Here is a 25677-nt window from a genome sequence, read left to right on the forward strand (position 1 = left end):
TGTGGGTATACACAGCTGGATGGCCATCCCTGCCAAGAAAGGATCTTGTATGTGAAGTTCCTTCTTATCTAGTACATTCTCTCTAGTCTGAGCTATTTTGTTCTTAGTTCATAAATCACAAATGTGTCAATTCTATATATGTGTGATCTTCAAAGACAAAGGCTAAAAGTCTAGTCTTTTGTGGGGGGGCAGAAATAAGACATAGGATTAAGTAAACAAAACAAAATCAAATGTTAGATCAAAGTAGTACTTATGTGACAGAGTCATTACAATGGGTAAAGTTGCTTCACTTTGTCACTCTACTAATAGAGTTACTTTTCTTTTACCTCCTGTCTGGTAAGAGCTTACCTGCTGAGATCCAACAGGCAGACAGCTAAACTGCTAGACCAAGTGTTCACATCAAGGCTCTAGATTGCCTACTGCAAAGAATGTTGTAGCAGTGTCCAAGATTTTGCTTTGATCTGGTTGTCCTCAGGGCAGTTATGTCTGATCTGATTGCTCCAATTTGGATGTAGTTGAGTATTTACCTGTCTACTTGGAGCTGACCCTGAGATTCAAAAACTTCTATGCTCCTCGTGCAGAGTAGCTGCGTCTGCTTGAAAGCAGTAACTCTTCTAGTGCTAGAACCAAGGACAAAGCTATAAGGAGACAAGCAAAGAGCATTGGTTTTCCAGTACTACAGAGTTCTGAGCATGGAACTGTGTAACAAACATTCTTAACAGGGAAACTTCTCTTCAGTAGTAGGGTTCAGATGATGCAGATTTTCAAGGCTTACTTTCAAGAAGTTGGAGATGCAAAAAGTAATTTATAGAGAGATAAGGATTCATTTTGACTCAAAGAAAGATATAGAAGTGCTTTCATGGCTCAATCCATGAGAGTTTGGTCACATCATCTGTGGCATGGAGAGGCCAAACATCATAATGGGTGTATGCAGAAGAAGGGGGGAAGGGAGAAAAAGGAAGGAGGGGAAAATGAGGGGGGTAGAGAGAGAGAAGTAAATGCCATACTCTCAGAAGTAAGTGCCATAAATGTGGAACGAAAGGAGCAGCAGGAAGGAGTCACTCATCAACTTGGATGCTGCTACCTTTGGTACAGAATAAAAAAGAAAAGAGAGTCAAGACACCATACCATATAATTCACCTCAACATTGTATAAATAAGCAAAAGGTAGAATCAAGAAATAATTAGAAAGGAAAACAAAAAGAAAATTATTTGAGTAAAGGTTGTGATTCTTTAGTAAGCATACTTTTATTTTATATTGCTTTCAAATGTATCCTCATCACATGATAAACGAGTGTTAACAGAATATTTACTAATGAAATATCACATGTTGAACTCACACAGGTATAACTGAGAGACAATGGTTAATGAAGTTTCTCTACTCCAAAAACCTGCATTACTTCCTTGGTGTTACTGATTATAAAATAAATTTTCACATAGCCAAAGAGTTGGCTATTTTATTTTAGACATCATCTCTAGGGATAATATGAATTCTTGTATCATTATAGCTCTGCTAAAATCAATTTGGATTGATCAGAGAAACAAAGTAGAAATAATAATACAGAAAACACTCCAAGGAACTCAACTTGCCATAACATAAAGGTTTTATAATAAGCTGTCCTATCCTCAAGAGCAAAAGCCATGATAAATTGAAAATAGCTTACATATCTTAATCATCATCTGTTATCTTTTGTTTATTTCTTAAAAAAACTTTTGGTAGCAATCTCAGAAATAATGAGGTTGTTTTATATTATGATATGCAATGCACATTTAATATATTAATTAAAGCTCCATATCAACATTTTTATTGTTTCTACTTATAGTTAATTAATATCTGTTCATACTTGAGATGCAAATTAATAGTGTCTGAAAATTATTTAAAGATAATAAGACTTGAGAATGCTTAAATCTCCACTATCTCAAGTTCACGTCACTAATTTAATCTTGATAAATACATGTTTATAATAAATAGTGCCACTATCATTATTATAATTAGCAGATATCATGCTGTTCTCTATGGTTTGTAACACACAGGAGACCGAGTTGGGGATTGTTCTATTTCTCTTCGTCTTCACTATTTTCGGCAGTTTCATTTAGGAGTATAAAGGTAACGAGAACTCATTTTGAGACTCCAATTTGCTCAGTGTCCAATTATATTACAAGAACTTACTGCCTAATAGCTGCCTTCAAAGTCTCCCCTGGCTGTAGTGAAACAGTCAAGACCAGAAGCTATAAACTTGTAGCAAATACCTGTCAATGTTTTAACTCCTTACTACCCGTTGCTTGCAAACTGCATATAAACACGCAATATTGACCATTTTCTTTGCTTTAAAATATGAAATATTCCTTGTTCCAAGTTAAACTATTATGCTATCTTTATTTCCTCATCTCCCTTTCACTTTTCAGTATATTCCAAATGGCTTTGTTTCTACAAAACAAATTTTAATTTAAGGTTGTCTCAACCCCATGTTCATATTTTGTGATAGGATAAGCTGAATCCTTAAATTCCATCCCAAAGGGCCATCACAGTTCATTTCAATTGATCATTTCTCACCATTTATTATAAACTGAATATCTTTGACTGGGTTTTACACTTCTCCCCTCATTCTTTGCTGACTTCTTCATTCTTTCTTTTTGTCACTGTCCCAAGTTTGGAGTGGTTTAGCTGAATTACATTCAACCTCTAGCAAACGGTTTTCTGACCATTAAAGATCTACTGTTTTAGAACTATTTGTTGATCTATATTAAATTTCATTAATCCTTATGTAGGTGAGGAACTACAATATCATCTCCTTTGAATTTTTGAAGTTATTTTATTTTTGAATTGGCATAAATTTGTAAGATAAATGGGGCTTATTGTGGTATTTCCATGCATGCATACAGTAAACTCTGAACAAATTCAACCTCTCTATCCTTTTCTCAATCTCTACTTTCAGTTTCAAGTAGCATTTGATGGGTTTCATTATGTATGTGTGTGTGTGTGTGTGTGTGTGTGTGTGTGTGTGTGTGTGTGTGAGTGTGCATGCATGAGGTCCTTTGCATCCCTCTCTTCCTATTCTGATTCCCTTAACATGTCTGTCACATTATCATTACTATTATTGTTATTATTATCATCTTAGATCTATATTCTACAATGAACAAGAATGTATAATACTTGGCTATTTGAGCTTAGATGATCATACTCCACATGATGGCTTCCAGGTCCATCCACTGCTCATTTAAATTTTTGTATAATTTCTTATCTCTTAAAATCAGTTTCCACTAATTTTTCTCAGTACTTGTTTCTTCCCATGTTATCCTCTTTCCATTGTTCAGTCCACCTACAAACCACCACCTCTAATCATTTGCAAACACTATCATAGAAATAGATGCTTTATTTCCACTATCATAACTCTTCCCACTACAATCAATCACTCACCTAGTCTTTGACAATACTCTTTGCTTCTCTGCTTCCTTTCCTGTCTCTTATGATTGATTTACTATCATTTTTATCACATCTTATTACTCCCTATTCCCTCCATATGTAATCCTTTAGTGGCTTCTCACTGGATGTGAAGCAAAATCCCAACTCCCCAACATGACATATAATCAATCCATCCAGGGTGATCTTCCCGTTTTTTATCTTTGCAACTTCACCCCTTTCCTCTCACTGCTATTTCCTAGACTTCTGATACACTAGTATTCCCTTGCAAAAAGTCAAATGCTTCTTGTTTAAAGGTATGTTCACATGATGATTTTCTATCTGCTGAGGGACTTTGTTAGGTTCTCCATCCTATCTTCGAACTTTAGATAACCAGTCTTCTGCTCTATGAAGGCTTCTTTGGAGACACCATCTATACTCAGTTTTACATCATCACAGTTCATATTGTATAGAGTCAATATATATTTCTGGCCCTAGGGCCTGAGCTCTGTCTCTGAGTGTTTGTATCACAGTTGTATCACAGTTATGTGGTTTTTTTTTGTGTGAAAATACTGTACAGAGGGGTTACAATTACATGGGAAAGATAATGAGCACATTTCTTATCAAGCATTGTAGCCTCCTCCTTTGTTTCCCCTTCCCATCCCTTCCCATCCTCCCCCCACCCAATCCTCCCCACCTCCCCCCCAACACCAAAGTTGTAAAGTTTGTTTTCGACCTAACTACTTGTACATCTCATTGCTGTAATGGGTCCATCTGTATCCCTATTTAAACGATTTGTTTTTCCCCTTCCCCTCCACAAATTATACCGACATCAAATACAGTGAAAGCAGGGGTTATACTGTGGAGGAGGGACATACAAAGCAACAAAGAAATAATCTTATTAATGTGTTAGAAACAATCGCATGAAAGAAAAAAAAACTTTTTTAATGTTTTTCTGAAGATAAAGAGTCCCATAGACTCTTTTCTGCTTGGGCTACCTTTGATATTGATTCTCACACCTCAGCATCCAGAGTATCTAGGATTGCAGGTGTAGCCACAAGAACCCAGTGTGTGTGTGTGTGTGTGTGTGTGTGTGTGTGTGTGTGTGTGTAAATTTCACTTCTACTGTGCTATTTGTCTTTCTGTACAAAATAGTAAGTTTTATTATATGACACTTCCATACATGTATCCATGCACATTGATCCTATTTATCCACATGAGCTTTCTTGTCTCTCTTTGTCTATCCTTTTTATCATTCTCTCATAAATGATTCTCCATGTAGGTTCATGGTCTTTGTTTGTTTATATGTATGGATATAGATTCTAGTAATGGGAGAAAATATGGTATTTGCCTTTCTTTGTTTATGTGGGTTAATATCCAATTCTAACAATTTTCCTATATGTGACATAATTTCATTCCTGTTTAAGGCTGAATAATAATCCAGTGTTGAAAAAGAATATATTTTTTACTCATTCACCTATTGATAGACACCAATAACTTGACTATTATGACTTGTGTCACAATAAGCATGGATATGTCAATAGCTCTACTTTGTGTTGACTAGCAATGCTTCAAGTATATACCTGATACAGCGGGGCTGTATCAATTCTAGTTTGAGACTCTTCAGGAAACACCATAATGATTTTCATAGTGGTTGGTCTAATGAACAATTACACCAGCAGTATAACCCCTCCCCCATCACAACCAGCACTACCATCCCTGCCACCCTCACTGACTAGCACTTGTTCATTTCTTTGATGACAGCCATTCTTTCTGGGTGAAGGTAGAACCTTTAGTGTTACATTTTATTATAGGTAAGGATGTTGAATGTTTCTTTATGTGTTTAATGCCCCTTTGCAGTTCTTCCTCTAAAAACTGTTTAACTTTACAGTTAATCACAAATTATATTATATTGATTTTTATTTAATTTTGTGAGCTCTTTCTATTTTCAGGACATTAATCTCTTGTCAGATAATAACTGGCACAGATTTTTCTCTCATTCTCTTGGCTGGGTCTTCACTCTGATCATTTCATTCTTTGATTGAGGGAACTTTTTAACTTGATGTTTTCCAATTTGTTAAACTTTGCTATTATTTCCTGAGCTACTGAAATTCTATTCAAGAAATAGATGCCTTCCCTACATCTTAAAGTGATTTCTCTATTTTTTTCTAGTAGTTAAAAAGTTTCAAATCTTATATGAAGGCCTTTGATTTGCTCTAAATAGATTTTTATACAGGGTGAAAGGCAGAGGTCTAGTTTTAGTCTTCTGTGTGTATAGATTCAATTTTCCCAGTACCATTCATTGAAAAGGCTGTTTCTAACATATCTTTGGATGTCTTTGTTCAGAATCAGGTGGCTGTATCCATGTGAGTTTATATCCAGGTTTTCTATTTTATTCCATTCTTCTGTGTCTGTTTTGGTGTCAGTAACCAACTGTCATTTTTACAAGGAATAAACCAAAATATCTTTCCCATTTAGCCTACAAAAATATTTTTTGAATCATCCTATATAAATAACATATTGGAAGTAATGTCTGTGATGATTAACTTTATTTAGCATTTTCATAGTTGATTTATACTCCAAAACCTTGTATATGATATAAATACTGTTATTTTTTGACTAAAATCATATTGAAAATAATTCCTTGTTAAAGATAATCTTAAAACTCTCCTAATGAGCTATTTTCTTTTTTCTTTTCCTTTTCCTCCCTCCCTTCCTTTCTTTCTCTCTCTCCCTCCCTCCCTCCCTCCCTCCCTTCCTTCCCCTGCCTCCCTCCCTCCCTCCCTCCCTTCCTTCCTTCCTTCCTTCCTTCCTTCCTTCCTTCCTTCCTTCTTCCTTCCTTCCTTCCTTCCTTCCTTCCTTCCTTCCTTCTTTCCTTCCTTTTCTTTCTTTGATTTTTTTGTCCAATACTGAGGCTTGAACTACATATCTGACACTTTACCATCCTTGGCAGTCACCCTACCACCTGGGCCATAGCTAAAACACGCTACTATTTTTAACCATATAGAAATAAAACCTTACAGCTGGGTGCCAGTGGCTCATACCTATAATCCTAGCTACTGAGAAGGCTGAGATTTTGGGGGTTCAAAGCCAGCCCGGGCAGGAAAGACCATGAGACTCTATCTCCAATAAACCACCAGAAAACTGGAAGTTGCATAGCTCAAGTGGTAGAGTGCTAGCTTTGAGCTGAAGAGCTGAGGGACAGTGCCCAGGCCCAGAGTTCAAGGCCCATGACCAACAATAAATAAATAAATAAATAAATAAATAAATAAATAAATAAATAAATAAAACAAACCTTACTTTTCATATGTCAAAGCACATCATAGTTAAACAAAAAATTAGATCTGCTTTTCAGAAACAAGCAATATGGCAGAGATTTAGATACATGAGGCACTGTGAAAGTATCTTCCAAGAAAATTGCAAAGGTAAAGAAAGAGGAAGACTCCAAACAGATTGGAGTTTCCTAGTCAAGATGTATCTGTCTCCCACAGGAACTAAAACAAGTGTCTCTTTTGTTTTATATTCATTTTTGTTGGTCTTTAAATTCCTTTGGAAGGCGAGGCTTAGTATTTTGAAACCCAATATCAGACCACAAATAGCTGTAGGCTTCTCCAGGGTTGACAATTCCAATCTGAAGACATTTCTTGGAGAGGAGGGCATTATAAGTCATTGTCTACTAAAAGTCATCACTGAGAGATGGGTACACATGCTCAGGAAAGGGAAAGGAAAATATATGTACAGTGTCTATTTTACATGTTCTGTAATTTAGTAATTATGAGAATTGTTTAACCAGATTATTATCTGTGTATTACAATAACAAGACTAAATGCAAAACATTAAATGAATCATTCAAGGCACAACTTCAGCAGAGAATAATGCCCAAATGGAGCTTAGGGCAGTCAGACTAAACCAAATCTTTTCTCACTTCAAACCTATGTTATATATATGTGTATATATATATATATATATATATATATATATATATATATATATATATATATATATACATACACACACACACACACACACACACACACACATATGGGTTAAGTAGTGAAAAAAAACTGAGCTGGGAGATAGAAACAGTTGACTAATAGCCAACGACATCTTTTTAAACTAGGTAAAGAAATTAACAGGAAGATGACAATGTGAAAATACTCATGGTTAGTCTTTACTAATGAATGTGCTGGGACTTCCTGAGGGAAATCATCACATTAATACTGGAGATAACATTATTTGGTGCCTTCTATTTGCTATGATTATACTATGAGCATATTTTTTTTAATTGTATTTTATTTTATTTGAGAACATACTGTACAGGGGGGCTACAATTACATGGGCAGGATAATGCATACATTTCTTACCAAGCATTGCAGCCTCCTCCTTTGTTTACCCTTCACTTCCCTTCCCCGCCTCCCCCCTCCCCCCACCCAATTTTACCCCCCTCCCCCCACCCAATTATACCCCCCTCCCCCCCCCACACCGACATTGTAAAGCTGGTTTTGACATGACATTTTGTACTTCTCATTGTTGCAACAGGTCCACCTGAATCCTTAAACGACTTGTTTGTCCCCATCTCCTCCACATGTTATACTGACATCAAATATAGTGAAAGCGGGGGTTACACTGTGGGGGAGGGACATACAAAGCAACAAAGAAATAATCTTATAAATGCGTTAGAAACACATGCATGAAAGAAACGAAAACATTAAAATACATATTTAAGGGTTCATTTTCCTAACATCACATTATCTGACCTTTTCCGCTTGACTCATACCTATACTAGATATTGCAAATAAGGGAAACCATGGGACCTATGCTTCTTTGGGCCTGGCTTACTTCACTTAATATAATTTTTTCCAAACCTTTCCATTTCCTAACAAATGGGGAAATGTCATTCTTTCTGATGGAGGCATAGAATTCCATTGTGTATATATACCACATTTTCTTGATCCATTCATCTACTGAGGGGCATCTGGGTTGGTTCCATATCTTAGCTATGGTAAATAATGCTGCAATAAACATAGTTGTGCTGGTAGCTTTAGTGTGGTCTTGTTTGTAAACATTTGGGTAAATGCCCAAAAGTGGGATTGCTGGATCATAGGGGAGATCTATGTGAAGTCTTCTGAGGAACCTCCATACTGCTTTCCAAAGTGGTTGAACAAGTTTACATTCCCACCAACAATGAAGTAAGGTTCCTTTCTGTCCACATCCCCTCCAGCATCTGTTGTTGTTAGAGTTCTTGATTTTTGCTGTTCTAACTGGAGTGAGGTGATATCTCAATGTTGTTTTGATTTGCATTTCTTTTATGGCTAGGGATGTTGAACATTTCTTCATGTGTCTATTGGCCATCCTTGTTTCTTCTTCAGAGAAGCTTCTCTTTAAGTCTTTCGCCCACTTATTTATTGGGCAGTTGATTCTTTGAGGATTTGTTGTTGGGTGGTTTAATTTTTTGAGTTCCAAGTATATTTTAGATATGAGACCCTTGTCCGTTGTATGGCTAGACTATGAGCATATTTTTATAATTAAGTTTCCGATAGCCTGATGATATAGACATTATTATTTTCCCTAGTAAGATTCAGAAAAACAATTTAGTCTGTTTTTCAGGTATCATGTATTACCTGAGTGTGCGTAATTAGTGAAGAATATAATTTCTTTTCTTTTCTTTTTGTTCAGGAAGATGAAAAGCCCAAAATCAAAAAGTGAGTTTTCTGGTGAGGGATGTTAGATACCTAGAGTACTCAAATGGTAGGAGCAGAAGGGCCAGGAAACCCATGAATACTGTGTGATACCTCTTTGATAAGGATTTAGTTGTTGTTGTTGTTGTCGTTGTCTGTCCTAGGGCTTGAACTCAAGGCCTGGATACTGTCCCTGAGCTCTTTTGCTTAAGGCTAGTGCTCTATATCACTTCGAGCCATTGTGCAACTTCTGGTTTTCTGGTGGTTATTGGCGATAAGTGTCTTACAGACTTTCCTGTCCAGGATGGCTTTGAACCGCAATCCTCAGATCTCGGCCTCCTGAGTAGTAAGAATTACTGGTGTGATCCTCCAGTGCCTGGCTTTGATAAGGATCTTAATCCATCATTTTTAATTGGTGCAGGGTGGCAAGCATCTGGTTTACAGGCTGTATAAGGCTTAGGCCTGTGAAATCCTTTGGTACATGATAGGGAGTCACACATGCTCATCATTACTCGAATCACTTACTCAGGTCCACCTGCCTAAATTTTATATGATGTTGTACATATCCTAATGACCCAAGACATAAAAAGATTCCTTGCCCTATAATCAATGACATAATTCAACCTTTATATTTTACATCACCCTATGTGATTTTGGGCTGCTATGTTAAGAATATTAAACAATAGAAATTTATTATTGACATTTGTCAAGGCTACAAGTCCACTGATCAAGGCAGTAGCATGCTCAGTATCAGGAGAGGTCCTGTTTCTAGGCTCATAGTTATCTGTCTTGCTGAGTCCTCAATGGAAGAAATAAAAGAGCTTCCTGGTGTCTCTTTATAACTTTAGTATACACCATCCACTAATGTTTAGGCTTCATGACCTTAAATTCCTCCCCGAGGCCCTATCTCAAAACACTAGCACGTTACCAGTCAGATTTCAACACATGTTTGGAAGGAATAGATTCAGTCTATAGTAGCCTAACTAATGAACAAAGCAAGATGAAATCAAAATTGATACTAGTGATACTTTGTCAAGTGACTGAAGAAAAACATAAATCTAACTCTACAAGAAGTATCAATACAAATGAAGAAACTGCCATTTTACAGGGAAGTATTGTGGATTATGAAACATATATAATATGTAAATATTGTATATTATATAAACCTTATATAATATATAAAAACCTTGTATTTTTTTTTAAATTGTATTTTATTTTATTTGAGAACATACTGTACAGAGGGGCTACAATTACATGGGCAGGATAATGCATACATTTCTTACCAAGCATTGCAGCCTCCTCCTTTGTTTACCCTTCACTTCCCTTCCCCGCCTCCCCCCTCCCCCCACCCAATTTTACCCCCCTCCCCCCACCCAATTATACCCCCCTCCCCCCCCACACCGACATTGTAAAGCTGGTTTTGACATGACATTTTGTACTTCTCATTGTTGCAACAGGTCCACCTGAATCCTTAAACGACTTGTTTGTCCCCATCTCCTCCACATGTTATACTGACATCAAATATAGTGAAAGCGGGGGTTACACTGTGGGGGAGGGACATACAAAGCAACAAAGAAATAATCTTATAAATGCGTTAGAAACACATGCATGAAAGAAACGAAAACATTAAAATACATATTTAAGGGTTCATTTTCCTAACATCACATTATCTGGCCTTTTCCGCTTGACTCATACCTATACTAGATATTGCAAATAAGGGAAACCATGGGACCTATGCTTCTTTGGGCCTGGCTTACTTCACTTAATATAATTTTTTCCAAACCTTTCCATTTCCTAACAAATGGGGAAATGTCATTCTTTCTGATGGAGGCATAGAATTCCATTGTGTATATATACCACATTTTCTTGATCCATTCATCTACTGAGGGGCATCTGGGTTGGTTCCATATCTTAGCTATGGTAAATAATGCTGCAATAAACATAGTTGTGCTGGTAGCTTTAGTGTGGTCTTGTTTGTAAACATTTGGGTAAATGCCCAAAAGTGGGATTGCTGGATCATAGGGGAGATCTATGTGAAGTCTTTTGAGGAACCTCCATACTGCTTTCCAAAGTGGTTGAACAAGTTTACACTCCCACCAACAATGAAGTAAGGTTCCTTTCTGTCCACATCCCCTCCAGCATCTGTTGTTATTAGAGTTCTTGATTTTTGCTGTTCTAACTGGAGTGAGGTGATATCTCAATGTTGTTTTGATTTGCATTTCTTTTATGGCTAGGGATGTTGAACATTTCTTCATGTGTCTATTGGCCATCCTTGTTTCTTCTTCAGAGAAGCTTCTCTTTAAGTCTTTCGCCCACTTATTTATTGGGCAGTTGATTCTTTGAGGATTTGTTGTTGGGTGGTTTAATTTTTTGAGTTCCAAGTATATTTTAGATATGAGACCCTTGTCCGTTGTATGGCTAGACTATGAGCATATTTTTATAATTAAGTTTCCGATAGCCTGATGATATAGACATTATTATTTTCCCTAGTAAGATTCAGAAAAACAATTTAGTCTGTTTTTCAGGTATCATGTATTACCTGAGTGTGCGTAATTAGTGAAGAATATAATTTCTTTTCTTTTCTTTTTGTTCAGGAAGATGAAAAGCCCAAAATCAAAAAGTGAGTTTTCTGGTGAGGGATGTTAGATACCTAGAGTACTCAAATGGTAGGAGCAGAAGGGCCAGGAAACCCATGAATACTGTGTGATACCTCTTTGATAAGGATTTAGTTGTTGTTGTTGTTGTCGTTGTCTGTCCTAGGGCTTGAACTCAAGGCCTGGATACTGTCCCTGAGCTCTTTTGCTTAAGGCTAGTGCTCTATATCACTTCGAGCCATTGTGCAACTTCTGGTTTTCTGGTGGTTATTGGCGATAAGTGTCTTACAGACTTTCCTGTCCAGGATGGCTTTGAACCGCAATCCTCAGATCTCGGCCTCCTGAGTAGTAAGAATTACTGGTGTGATCCTCCAGTGCCTGGCTTTGATAAGGATCTTAATCCATCATTTTTAATTGGTGCAGGGTGGCAAGCATCTGGTTTACAGGCTGTATAAGGCTTAGGCCTGTGAAATCCTTTGGTACATGATAGGGAGTCACACATGCTCATCATTACTCGAATCACTTACTCAGGTCCACCTGCCTAAATTTTATATGATGTTGTACATATCCTAATGACCCAAGACATAAAAAGATTCCTTGCCCTATAATCAATGACATAATTCAACCTTTATATTTTACATCACCCTATGTGATTTTGGGCTGCTATGTTAAGAATATTAAACAATAGAAATTTATTATTGACATTTGTCAAGGCTACAAGTCCACTGATCAAGGCAGTAGCATGCTCAGTATCAGGAGAGGTCCTGTTTCTAGGCTCATAGTTATCTGTCTTGCTGAGTCCTCAATGGAAGAAATAAAAGAGCTTCCTGGTGTCTCTTTATAACTTTAGTATACACCATCCACTAATGTTTAGGCTTCATGACCTTAAATTCCTCCCCGAGGCCCTATCTCAAAACACTAGCACGTTACCAGTCAGATTTCAACACATGTTTGGAAGGAATAGATTCAGTCTATAGTAGCCTAACTAATGAACAAAGCAAGATGAAATCAAAATTGATACTAGTGATACTTTGTCAAGTGACTGAAGAAAAACATAAATCTAACTCTACAAGAAGTATCAATACAAATGAAGAAACTGCCATTTTACAGGGAAGTATTGTGGATTATGAAACATATATAATATGTAAATATTGTATATTATATAAACCTTATATAATATATAAAAACCTTGTATTTTTTTTTAAATTGTATTTTATTTTATTTGAGAACATACTGTACAGAGGGGCTACAATTACATGGGCAGGATAATGCATACATTTCTTACCAAGCATTGCAGCCTCCTCCTTTGTTTACCCTTCACTTCCCTTCCCCGCCTCCCCCCTCCCCCCACCCAATTTTACCCCCCTCCCCCCACCCAATTATACCCCCCTCCCCCCCCACACCGACATTGTAAAGCTGGTTTTGACATGACATTTTGTACTTCTCATTGTTGCAACAGGTCCACCTGAATCCTTAAACGACTTGTTTGTCCCCATCTCCTCCACATGTTATACTGACATCAAATATAGTGAAAGCGGGGGTTACACTGTGGGGGAGGGACATACAAAGCAACAAAGAAATAATCTTATAAATGCATTAGAAACACATGCATGAAAGAAACGAAAACATTAAAATACATATTTAAGGGTTCATTTTCCTAACATCACATTATCTGGCCTTTTCCGCTTGACTCATACCTATACTAGATATTGCAAATAAGGGAAACCATGGGACCTATGCTTCTTTGGGCCTGGCTTACTTCACTTAATATAATTTTTTCCAAACCTTTCCATTTCCTAACAAATGGGGAAATGTCATTCTTTCTGATGGAGGCATAGAATTCCATTGTGTATATATACCACATTTTCTTGATCCATTCATCTACTGAGGGGCATCTGGGTTGGTTCCATATCTTAGCTATGGTAAATAATGCTGCAATAAACATAGTTGTGCTGGTAGCTTTAGTGTGGTCTTGTTTGTAAACATTTGGGTAAATGCCCAAAAGTGGGATTGCTGGATCATAGGGGAGATCTATGTGAAGTCTTTTGAGGAACCTCCATACTGCTTTCCAAAGTGGTTGAACAAGTTTACACTCCCACCAACAATGAAGTAAGGTTCCTTTCTGTCCACATCCCCTCCAGCATCTGTTGTTATTAGAGTTCTTGATTTTTGCTGTTCTAACTGGAGTGAGGTGATATCTCAATGTTGTTTTGATTTGCATTTCTTTTATGGCTAGGGATGTTGAACATTTCTTCATGTGTCTATTGGCCATCCTTGTTTCTTCTTCAGAGAAGCTTCTCTTTAAGTCTTTCGCCCACTTATTTATTGGGCAGTTGTTTCTTTGAGGATTTGTTGTTGGGGGGTTTAATTTTTTGAGTTCCAAGTATATTTTAGATATGAGACCTTTGTCCGTTGTATGGCTAGTAAAGATCTTCTCCCAATCGGTGGGCTTTCTATTGATCTTGCCAGCTATGTCATTTGCCCTGCAGAAGCTCTGCAATCTTATGCAATCCCATTTGTCCAACCTTTCTTTGATTTGTTGTGTTTCCGGGTCTCTATTCAGAAAATTTCGACCTGAGCCAAGGAGACCTAGGGTTTCTCCTATTCCATCCTGTAATGTTTTCAGAGTGTCTGCTTTGAGTTCAAGGTCTTTGATCCATTTGGAGTTGATTCTTGTGCAGGGTGATATATAAGGATCTAGCTTTAGTTTTCTACATGTAGTTAACCAATTTTGCCAGCACCATTTACTGAAGAGGCTGTCTTTCTTCCATTCTATTGTTTTAGCTTCCTTATCGAAGATTAGATGGCTATAGGTCTGTAGGTTCATTTCTGGGTTTTCAATTCTATTCCATTGGTCCTGAGGTCTGTTCTTATGCCAATACCAAGCTGTTTTGATTACTATGGCTTTATAGTAGAGTTTGAAATTTGGTATTGATATTCCTCCAGCAGTGTTCTTTCCGTTGAGGAGCGTTTTTGCTATTCGGGGTCTTTTATTGTTCCATATGAATTTTTGGATTGCCTCCTCTATTTCCTTGAAGAATGAGGGTGGAATTTTGATAGGTATCGCGTTGAATTTGTAGATAGCCTTGGGAAGTATTGCCATTTTCACGATGTTAATCTTGCCAATCCAGGAGCATGGGAGGTTTTGCCATTTTTTAAGTTCTGTGTTGATTTCCTTTTTTAAGATTTTAAAGTTTTCATCATAGAGGTCCTTCACTTCTTTGGTTAAGTTAATTCCTAGGTATTTTATTTTTTGTGGGGCTATTACAAATGGAGTTGCTTTCCTAATTTCAGCCACACTTTTCTCATTGTTGGCATATAGAAAAGCCATTGATTTTTGGGGGTTAATTTTATATCCTGCTACTTTGCCAAAGTTTTGAATCAGCTTGAGTAATTTGGGAGTGGAGTCTATGGGATTCTTTAAATACAAGATCATGTCATCTGCAAAGAGGGAAAGTTTTATTTCTTCTTTCCCTATTTGGATCCCCTTTATGTCTGCATCTTGCCTTATTGCTGTAGCTAGGCATTCTAATACTAGATTGAAGAGAAGTGGAGAGAGTGGGCATCCTTGTCTTGTTCCTGAGTTAAGAGGAAATGGCTTTAGTTTTTCACCATTGAGTATAATGCTGGCTGTAGAAAACCTTGTATTTTTAAGACAGTAGTCCCAATTATCCTAATAGACTATCCAAATATAGAGATCTTTATCCTTAAGACAAATCCATTTCTATAAAGAAGTACATTTCTTTTTCAAAATGGAATCTTATGGGCAGCTATCAAAAGATGCCTACATACATGAATCAAATATTCAATACCAAAGGATCAAGGAACAAGTAATACTTATAAGGCTAGAAGAGGTACATCACTGCTTCAAATCCACATGGGAGAGACTAAGAAAGGGAAGGATGATAAAAGGGCACCATGTGAGGTCTAACTGTCTATAAAAGTTTTAAACCACTTGAGCTCACTTCTCATCTGTGAATTCTGTGCAAAAGAGAAATGTTATCTGCAAAATCTCCTGCTGAGGAACTTGAATTTCTGAAAAGGTAAAGGATGTGCTATGGCATAAGAAAAAGAAGAGAGGATCTGAGACAGAGAACCAAAATAACTGAAAACTGCTAGAATGTTTCTGTCCTTTCAGAGAAACTGGTGAACATCAATCCTCCCTTCCTTCCTCTTTCTTTCCCATCCTTTCCTTACTCTTCATTTTCTATGCCTCCCTTTCTGCCTTTCTTCTTTTTCTCTCTTCCTTCCACAACTATTTTCTCTACCTTCACTCCCTTCCTTTCTTCTTTTCTTCCTTCTTTCCCTTTCCTCATTCTCTTTCTTCCTTCCCTTACTGTCTATTTACTCTCTCCCTCTCCTTCACTTTTTATCTCTTGTTTTTGAGATCCTCTTATTATAAAGCCCCAGCCATCCTCCAAATCTTGATCCACCTGCTTCTACCTCGCATGCCCTGAGATTACACAAGGATGCCACAATGCTCACTTTTGACTTCCCTTATTTTTAAAACATTATTGTAGAAAATCTAAATTGCAATTGAAAGGGAAACAAGGAACAGAGCATGTGAAAGGTAACAGAATGCCCATTTACCTTTACAATGCCCTTAGATGACTAGCATTATATCCTGGAAATAAAATTGAATTTGAAACTATGGATATACTTTTATTCCTTTCAGAAAACAAATTAATGAATGATACAGCAGTAAAGGAAGTTTTCAAATTATTACTTAGAAAAACTTATTTGCTCTGAATCTCTAGAAAAGTTTGTGAGGAAATACAAGAGGATCTCTTTGTGCAACCTGTTTACCGATTCAGTTGGAAACCGAAAAACCAAGTATTAATCTGTGTATATGCAAACATAACAGTTTTGCTAGACTACTTATGACACTTTGGCTTATTAGTCTACTTAAATGCTAAAACTGGAATGACTTTAAGCAATATGATAAAAGAAAGGCAGAAAAAAAGATTACTTTAAAGAGCCATTTTTTCAAATACAATTGAATTCTAAACACCAATTCTAAATATTTTAAATATCAAAATTTCCCTCAAAGTAAATTTATGTATGAGATAATTTTTATTAATGTTTTTTATTATGAAAATACCATGCAAAGAGTATACCTGAAACTCAAAAAATTAAATCCCCCAACAACAAATCCTCTGTAAGAGATAATTTTTTTTGTCAGTTGTAGGGCCTGAACTCTGGGCCTGGGCACTATCCCTCAGCTCTTCAGCTCAAGGCTAGCGCTTTACCACTTGAGCCACAGTGCCACTTCTAGCTTTTTCTGCTTATGTGGTGCTGAGGAATCGAACCCATGGCCTCATGCATGCAAGGCAAGCACTCTACCAATGACCTCCTTCCCAGCCCAGAGATACTATTTTTAAAAGAAATATTCAATGATTCAGAAATAGAAAGTCTAATACATTTATTTTAAAAGAAAATTGAATAAATCAACTCTTCATATTACATTGAGTAGGATGTTAATAGGCAATAATAACTTTATTTGGTAATTTTATAAATCATAAAATATTAAGATTGTAATTATGTACAAAACATTGATAACTAGAAAGATTCTATGGCACTCTAATGAACAGCAGTTGATGTTTGCTCAAATATGACACAATGCATGTAATTATACATCAAGAAGTACAAAACCCACTGAGATTATGTGACTTATTTTTTGAGAAACAAATCTATCTGGTTTAGTATTCTATCTTCATCAAATGGGGCAATTTGGTCATGCCAAAATACAATGGTTAAATTAAACTTAATAAAGTACCTTGTTCTTAAATTTCCCTTGCACGGGTATTTATAGATTTATAATGTAATCTTTGTAAGTTAGAGAAGGAAAGTATTCACATGGGAATAAACCCTTTGAATTGTAATTTTATAATTTGTGTTTGTGTTTCAACTAATTTACTTACCATGCTAATTTATAAAACCATGACAGTCCTGTATGTATATGTGCATCTCTCTATCATAGGAAAGATAGAGATAGACAGAAAGATAGACAGATAGATAGATGGATTTTAGGTGAGTAAATGTGAAACCACTACTGTTTTGATTTTGGGAAACTTTGATTTGAAGTACATTTCTAATGTCATATCTGAGAAAAAGCCAATGCTATTTCCATAATAATAAACAATAATAAAAAGTCCTTTTTTTCATTTGTCTACTTCGGGGTGGAGGGTTAAAATTGCCCTTTCCCTGTATGTCTGAATTGACATGTCTCATAACCTTTGAAAAATTTTAACTGAAATTCTGTTTAATTAATTAATTATTGTCAGTATCAGTGCTCAAACTCAGTGCCTCTCACTTTTACTTGGCTCATTAGCTCACAGATGACATTTTACCACTTGAGTTATGACTTTAGCATTTTTTTTCTAGTTAACAGGAGATGACAGAGTTTCTCAGTTTTCTGTCATATATAGTTCTCAGCCTGCTGAAAGCTTGAATTACAGCATGAGCCACCAGTGCCTGCATTGTATTTTTTAAATTTTAGCACAAACATAAATAACTAAAGACAAAATGTTAGGCAGATTCCTAGCAAGTTAAGGTACTGAGTTCAAATCTCAGTACCACCCAAAACAAAATTATGAAGTATTATAATTTACTTTTACTTATGTGTCAGAAGAATACAGGAATTATTGATTAGTTGTGGTAATTTATGTAAGAAAACATATTTAATATATATATTATTTAAGAATAATTGTATATTTCTTAGGAACTAAAAAGTAAACACCTATAAACTCTTTTTCAGTAATGATTTTTAATTATCACATGCCTATAGTCATGTACAACCACACTTAGCTTTAGAAATTTATTTATAAAGAGCTTTGTAATATTTTTCAGTAAAAGAAATAATTATATTTTAATATTTGGTGTAATTATATCACCTATTAAGGCAGACAAATGAAAGGAAGACACCTTTATTGAGCTCATATAATCACCACACATGACATTCAATATTTAATCTAGATTGCCTCTTCTAATTCTACCAAAACTCTTAAGCAGATTATGAACTCCATCTTGTAATTATGAAAGTTATTGGTAGTTAAGTAAGTTCTACAGATTCACTCAAGGAATAAAAAGCTACAATTTAATTGGACTATATACAGTTAATTATAGAAAGACAAAATTTTACTCAGATTTTTTCCATTCTATTCAAAAGAAACCACTTTCTTCAATTACCTCTTGCTGGATCTAACAAACCTGTTATTCCTTTCCTCCAGATTTTCATTTCTATTTTACTGGATTTCATTTGGAGATTCCAAACTGAAACTTATCAAAATTCTGAAATGATTCAAAACGCAGTGCAAATGTTACATACTAACAAAAAAAGCATGTCCATGGAGACAATGGACATACTAGTCACATAATTTCACTTTGGGAAGCAGCGTGCAGGAATTAAAAGTAAGTTTGAAGAAACAAAATGTGTGTACAAATTGCAAATCATTCCCAATTAAGAACTATTAGAAATGGGTCATCAGCAAGACACTTACTTCTATCCCATGAGGATGGTAGTAAGAAGAGACTTTCCATGAAGGCAGCACCTCCAGCTGTGGCTATTTCCTCATAGTGCTTCCAGAAACTGAGGTAATTATAAGACCTGAGAAGGTACTGCATTCCCTTGTTAATGTTTATTTGTGCCATTCTTAACAGAATAAAAATAGCTAAGCTTCTGAGATGACTTCTTCTTTTGAAAAAAGAATGTATTTACTTGCAAAAGGTAAATAGATTTTTAAATCCATTTTCAACCTTCTAATATAATAATTCAATATTTTGTAAACTCTTCCCTGAAACCTCACCTTTGCAATCTCTTGTCTTCTGTCTCTCTCTCTCTCCTCCAAGTATAATTTTAAATTATATTTAACAGATTATTTTTAAAGGGTTATAAAATTACATTTAGAAGACCAATGTGGCAGCCTGTGTTTTTGAGTCAATGATTCCTGTGTTTACCTTATCATGACTCATCCTACCAACATTTGGTGCCTGTCTTTCTTAGATTGCAGTGGTTGAGCTGAGCTTTCTCTGTCAATGGCAGAACTTAGCTTTGAACTCAAACACTAAACAGTGCATCTAAAATTACACCCAGAGAGACAGCATTTCAAATTAAATCATACCTAAATTCTTACAGGGCTTTACAGTTATTTGAAAAATGATTTCTGTTCTGCAGTGATTTTGGAAAACCCATCACTAAGTTGCCAATTTTTTTAGGTCTTTGTACAAATAAAGCAAATCAAACCAAGTACTTTAAATAATCTAACACTGAAATAGAAAGGAAAACTCTACAGCTTTGTGAATGTAAGCTATTGTGGGCAGATTTGTATTATTGAAGACGCTATCATGGCCCATAAAGATGTGAGTGAAATGAATCTGGTATATATGCTCCTGGATTTCATGATTTTGAATATTTGGACTATATTTCTTTTGTATTTATGTTCTAAATTTTAGATTATGTTCTAAATTCTTAGATTCCCTCATGTTTGTGACTGAACACTGTTTCTTACTAGAATTTACTTCAAGTAAATTAGATAAAATAGGTCAGATAATAGGTACTAATTCTAAAGCTCAAAAACTGGTTTATTTTCAATCTCACAGTTATTGATAAAATGTCGTTGAGCTTCATATGAAATCAAAGCAAGCTGAAATAAGACCTGCCAAGCATATCTTACCATCCCCTTTCCTAATCGGGGATTATACTTTACTTTGGCATTGTTTCAAATAAATTAAGAAATAATTTAAGTATATGGCATATGTTTGTGGGTTTTATCACTTGAAAGAAACCAGTATATATTTGAGAAATTAAGCTGTCTTCTCTAATCTACTGTCTTATGCATTTACAGGTCTCAGTAGAGGGAGAAGAGCAGATGGAAGAAGGGAGAATGTTTATTTGTATCTGGACTTTGATATGCAAATTATTGTTCTAAAAGAATGTAAAATGAACTGACCACAAGATCTTCTTATATGAAAATTTTTGACAGAGAGATAGAGAGGGAGGGAGTGGGAAGGAAAGAGAATTAGTACTCTGGGTATTGCCATTTTATTTCCCAATATAATGTTTTCAAATGCAAAATATTGCTTCCATTAAAATACATAGAAAGCAGTTGCAGTGGAGGAACTATAAATGTTACAATAGATTCATTTTTCTAATCTTACAGGTTATTCTGTATTCAGGGTGATATTTGTCTTTATGCATAATTGGATTTTATAACTCTTCAGGAAAGAAAATTAAGTATTTCCTTACTTGAGGATTTTTATCTAAGTGGATAGATATTGGAAGTAGTTTTTAAAGAAACATTGTACAGAAGCAAAATGCTATGATTTTGCTTCCAACATTTACAAAATATACAATTGAAAAATGTGTATTCTCTGGCAATAGTTTTTAATCTTATTAGTTTCTATTACACCTAGTATTTCACCAAGTAAATATATATATGCATATGTGTGCATATATATATATTTATAATCACAGAATATGAAAGACTAATTATAGAAGGGAAAATATCAAGACACAAATGAGAAGTAGAAGAATAAGTTTCATGTAATCCCAATAGGGTTGCAGTTAGATAAAGTACCTTGTGGAAAGGAATTCTTAACTGTAAAAATAGATACAATGGAAAAAGGGAAATGCACATCATCAGAACCCTTAAGAAATAGTATGTAAATTTGAATTTTACAAGTTGCATGAAGTATTCTTGTGAAAATACTTGACATAAATTTGCCTCAGAGCATTTAAAAGTATGGATAGCAAATTATTGCTGAAGGAAAATATAAAAGGATAGTGGGATAGAAAGTTTTCTAATAAAATGACATTTTGCAGGAGCTATGTATTGCATTGTATGTCATGGCAAATTGTTTCTGGAGGCGAATGTTTAAAAGAAACTTTCTAAGAGCCTAGAAATTTCAACAGAGGTCTCAAAGGCCTAACTTCACAAATTCTAGGTATTTATACTTCTAAGTCACAAAATTTAGTAACATCAGAGAGCTAAATTAATGAACCATTTATCAGGTTCAGATTAAGATGCCTATAATCATAGATTTTTGAAAGGCTAAGTGTGGGAAGATGGTGATTTGAGGCCAGCCTTGGCAAAAATTCTTTTAAGGCTTACTTTTAACCAATTTCTGGATGCAGTGTTGTATGCCTATCATCATCAAAATCTGTATAGATGCTGATATTAGAGGATCACAGATTCAAACCAATACAGAAGGAAAAAAAAGCCATAGAGACTCCATCTCTATGGATGAAATTTAGATGGTTGTAACATGCACCTGTGATTCTACCAGTGACCAAGGAGGCCAAAGTTGGGGGATGGAGGTCATGTGCATGCTGAGAGGGGAGTGAAGAATCCAATCCTAAAATAAACCAGTAAAACATTGCAGAAGCATTGTCCCTTGGCATTGCACCAGGGTAGTAACACAGAGACACTGAATTCAAATAATTATATCACCAAAAAAAATTTCTCATCAGTTACAGTTGTTTAAAATGTTTGCTACATTCTTTTAATGATCTTAAAAGTCTTCTATAGGTTTATGTGTGAAATACTTGGTTATTATTTTTTCTAGTTCTACTGGGAGCCTAAAGAAAGGAAATCAAGTAATTGGAGCTGAGCCTCTGAAGTATATATTGAGGTCTCTAACTCCTTCCTCTTTCTCTCTTCTTGCTTCCTGGCTACCACAAGGTGAAAAGCCTTTTCTGGCACTCATTAGTGTCATGATATATGATGGGATTACAGGCCCAAGACAACAGGATCTCTGGTATCATGAGTTCAAATAAACCTTTCTATCTAATGAATTGAGTGTCTCAGGTATTTTGCACAGTGGCAGAAAGCTTCAGCTGAGTTAGATCTAGTCTCCTGAAAAGTTCATGATGCATTAGATTCATGGATATTGTCATAGCTATACATTAAAACAATGTTTAAAACAGATGAATGCATCAAGATAAGGAGTTCTGTAAAGTATCAAATAATCTGCAGATTATTGGATGAAGTAGTTCTGTGAACTAATCTTGGGCAGGATGGATATGAGCACACTACTAGGTTTATGCTGATCTGCTAATATTCAAGAACTCACAAGGAAAGGTAACTTTAGAAGTAGTCATTGCTGGGCATTAATGATGACTAGAGATGACAGATATGGAGAAGAATCCTGATCTGTTTCTTTAGTACTCCCTCTGATATGGCTCTCAAAGGAAAACATACATACTATACAAAGAACCAAGGCGCTGGAAATCTTCTAGCCAGAGCATATTGGAAGTCAATATCAACTCAAGAAAGAGAAATATGCAACAAAAAAGAGGACCAAAGCATCATAGAATAAGGCATAATTATGTTTGCTGACTCTTGTCACATTAAGAGTTGGCATCAATAAGTGGGGGAGAAAAGAGCACTGGAAGCCCATCCACACACTGATTCTCTTGAAGCTACGAGAGTTTCCATCACAGATGGTAAAATGCAGAAAAGACTTTGAGTGAAATGTGTGACTGACATTTAAAAAGGAATAAGAAAAAGAATAAACTAATAACCTAAGTAGCTGAAAAGTTATGGCACCTGTCCAAGAAAGAATCAAGAATTATGCCACCCAGTGAGAGGAAAACTAAGAAGGGAAATTCATTAAAACATGGCTGTGGAGAATCATTTAAAAATCTGAAATGATATCTTATTAAAATAATGAAGTGTTGTACCTCCTCACCTCCTCAAGAGATCTGCTATCCAATTTGGTGGAACACGTTGAATAACATTAATAGAATTCTGTCTTTCCAGATAACAAGATAAACAGTAATGGAACAAAGAAGTATATTGTTGAGTCTTCAGTGCACTCAGAAATGGTTATGCTCCCTGTATTAAAAGAAATCATTCATTTTAATTATGTTTTCTCTATGCATCAGATATGCTGGACTTAATTTTGGGTATAATGTTGCTAATATTGAGCTGAATATGTCCTGGGTCCCATAGAGTTAAAGTCTTCGGGAAATAGATCATAGTTGAGAAAGAACTGTCCAAAGAAATCTCTTTGAAACAACATGAATAATGAAAAGCCATCAACCATGTACTAATCGGGGTGGCAGCAAAGAAGTCATCCAAAATTCACACAAGAAAATTCCGATTTGTAATGTGAATAAGTTATAGATAAAGCCTCCAGGAAAGTAAATAAGCCTAATTGAAAATTTAAACATGTATCTTTATAAGAAAGAAAGATAGCAAAATTGAGTACAGTGACAACAGGGGATATGCCATAGGGGAAAGAACATGCAAAAGAAATAACAATGCCTCTTGCATATACATATATCTAATCTGGAGAGAGAAAGGGGTATAACAAAACGCTGAAACAAGGACACAGGATTACCCATTGCAATGAAGATACCTACTGTATAGTATATTGGAAATGAACTTTACAACTTCGGGCAGCAAACTGGGGAGGGAGGGATAGGAGTGTGGGAGCTGGGGGAGGGAAGGGATAGTTGGACAACAACAAGAAAGGGCAGGGGTAACAATGATTGACAAGTAATGCACTCATTGCCTTACTCATGTAACTGTGACCCCTCTGTACAGCATCTTAACAATAAAATAAAAATTAAAAAAGGTGCATGTGCACAAAAAAAGAGTAAAAGAAGAAAAGTAGCCTTGCACAAACTGGATAGGGTTCACACAAGGACACATCTCCAACTTCCCTTGACTGATCTTTAACCTTCCATCCACCAAAACTATCAAAAGTAAGTTTCTGTTATTTCCTCCATTTCATGGCATTTTGCTTTGGCAGCTCTAGTAGGTTAATACATAGAAGTAATAGGCTATTAGGCTAATATATATGCCCTGGAGAAGGAAGAGGCTTGGAAGGTGCTATTCCCAATGATGTGAGTATGCTGGCAGTCATAGGAAGTGATGGAGATGGAGGAGGAAGGGAAGTTGCAGAGACACCATGGGCTACATGATATCAAGAGTGGAGAGCTACTGTGCTGTGACCAGTAGTCAGGATTTTAAGGTTAGTGGAAGGTAATAGAAAAGGAAATGTAAGACCCAATGCTCATTGTTGTGCTCAAATCTGGAAATGTGAGTCTATCCAATCCAAGTTTGATTTACTAGATTCCATCATTCACTTTGTTACTGCTTTGTGTCTCCATCTTCCATTATTTAACCTTGCCTCCAGGCTTCAATAAATTTATTAGCTATGCAGACCCATTTCTTTCCTTTTATAATTTTATGTGCCGTAGAAATCATGTATTTTTCTAGCCTGGCCAGGAGACATGGCATATTTTCTTTTAATTTTTGTAAAATGCTTTTATCTGTGAACATTTTGTATGTATCAGCCATTATTTTTATCACTGTAAACAGGTTTGGCTTAATTTGTAATTTTTTGTCTTCTATCACTTTTATTTTTCTCCTGGGCTTTGCAATCTGGATGGTACATGGTAGCTCTGCTTTGTTCTGAGTCCTGTGGCTTCTCATTACACTCTTGGGCTCATTCTCCTCCAATGTAAGCTATGAGATCTCTTTCTCAGGATTGACAAAGGTACACAGAACAAACAAAATCAAGATCTCTTGAGAAACAGGCTCAGAATTGGTCCACTCTAAGTTAGATTCCAATTTTATTTTCCAAGACATGAAGCTGAGGCCAAAGCTGAGGCCCTTTAGTAGAAAGAATGGTAAATTTCCAATGAAAAGAGCACAGTCTCAGTGAGGGGCAGAGAACTAGGGCCAGCAATTCAAATGATTACCCCTGTATTCACATTTGTATTTACCCACCTCTGACATGCAGATTTAAACAAGTACTTCCCTATCAGGATAGGTATATTCATATTACAAAAGTTAAAAGTTTACATTTATCTATGCAATCAACATAATGTATATATATACATATATTATTTATATACATATTATACATATTATATATATACCTATGTGCATATGTAATAAATACCTGTGCAGACTGACACTATCCTATTAATGATTCTTTTGACCACAGTATGACATTAGGAAATAAAGTACACTCTCTGCTAAAACAGATCAAAA

General features: G+C 35.7%; 1 protein-coding gene across 2 annotated transcripts in view; it reads right to left on the reverse strand.

Moving 5' to 3' along the window:
- Positions 1 to 25677, reverse strand: part of Epha6 (EPH receptor A6) — a 772033-nt gene that overhangs the window by 590606 nt on the left and 155750 nt on the right. The window lies entirely within an intron of this gene.

This window comes from Dipodomys merriami, unplaced genomic scaffold (genome assembly GCF_024711535.1).
Source record: "Dipodomys merriami isolate MVZ:Mamm:240054 unplaced genomic scaffold, mDipMer1.0.p SCAF_2, whole genome shotgun sequence".
NCBI lineage: Eukaryota > Metazoa > Chordata > Mammalia > Rodentia > Heteromyidae > Dipodomys > Dipodomys merriami.